Source organism: Propithecus coquereli, unplaced genomic scaffold (assembly GCF_000956105.1).
Source record: "Propithecus coquereli isolate 6110/MARCELLA unplaced genomic scaffold, Pcoq_1.0 Scaffold19, whole genome shotgun sequence".
Taxonomy (NCBI): Eukaryota; Metazoa; Chordata; class Mammalia; order Primates; family Indriidae; genus Propithecus; species Propithecus coquereli.
In genome coordinates, this window is record NW_012143856.1 from 11,083,666 (window position 1) to 11,085,384 (window position 1,719).

The window sequence follows — 1,719 nt, forward strand, 5'->3', positions numbered from 1 at the left end:
TCATAATGTTGACATTTTTAAAGAGTAGAAGTCATTGTTGTGTAGAATGTCCCTCAGTTTGGTTTGTCTCCTTGTCTCTCATGATAAACAAACTCTTTAAAAATTTAAAAAATGCAGTACCTTGAGCTCCACAGAGACAACACCAGGGCAAGTGAGAGTTGGACAGGCACTGGGTGATTCTGTGCCTTGCTGAGGAAAAATAACTAAGTGTGGGCAAAGGCAATCTAAGAAGCTGAGAGGCAAAATGTCATCATAAGCATTCTTTGTGCAAACTTGCCAGGAGAAGCACAAGAAGAAGCACCTATGATTTAGGTGCTTTAGTTAACTTCTAAGAGTTTCCAAGAAGTGTTCAGAGAGGTGGAAGACCTTTGTGCCTCTGCTAAAGAGAAAGGAAAATTCGAAGACATGACAAAGGTAGACAAGGCACATTAGGAAAGAGAATTGAAAACCTATATCCCTCCTAAAGGGAAACAAAAATGTTCAAGGATCCCAAAGCACCCAAGAGACCTCCTTCAACCTTTTTCTTATTCTGTTCTGTGTGTCACCCAAAAATCAAAGAACATCCTGGGCTGTCCATTGATGTTGTTGCCAAGAAACTGGGAGAGATGTAGAATAACACTGCTGCAGATGACAAGCAGCCTTATGAAAAGAAGTCTGAGAAACTAAAAGAAAAATATGAAAAGAATATCACTGCATACTGAGCTAAAGGAAAGCCTGATTCAGCAAAAAAGAAATCCATCAAGGCTGACAAAAGCAAGAAAAAGAAGGAAGAGGAGGAAGATGAGGAATGAAGAGGATGAGGAGAAGGAGGAAGATGAAGATGTAGATAAAGAAGATGATGATGATGAATAAGTTCGTTCTAATGCAGTTTTTTTCCCTTGTCTATAATGCATTTAACCCTTCTGTACATAATTTGCTCCTTTTAAAGAAAAAAATTGAAATGTAAGGCTGTGTAAGGTTTGTTTTTAAACTGTACAATGTGTTTTTTTGGTATAGTTAACATACTACTGAATGTGTCTTTGGAAAGTCCTGCCCTGGTGGTATTTGCAATAGCCACTAACCTTGCCTGGTACAGCATGGAGGCTGTAAATTGGCAGAGAAATTTAAAGCAGGTTCTTATTGGTGTATAGCAAAAATCAGTTATATATGAGGATGATAGTATTTTCATCTTCTGTTGTCTCTGATGCCTCTTATATGAAGTAATTATTCTGATAAATGAATACTATTCTGTAATTGCAAAAAAAGTTGTAGCTGTTTTGTTGACATTCTGAATGCTTCTAAGTAAGTATATTTTTAATTAAGAAATTAAAGCCAAAATACATATTCCTGAATATAAATGGTATAAATGGTCTATGTATCAATACTTTATCAATACAACTAATTAAAAACCTGAAAATTTAGGCAAATCACACTTTGACAAGCCTGACTTCTTTGGAGATGTTAATAATTATTCTGTTTTCTGTACCCTCTTATAGTGCCTTGCTTTTATCTCTGCATATTGTTTCTTTATTTTTGTATTTTAGTTGAATATTCGTGAATCTTTCTCCTTTCACTAGGATTGCAGGCTCCTTGAGAGATGTTTATTTATTTTAATTTGTTTGGTAGCAGGTGCAGGGTGCTTTGTTGAGAGGAAAGATATAGAAATAATGACAATATGATATTTTCACAGAAAAAAACCCAAATTATTTTGGCATTGTTCAATAACTACATTATGGAGAG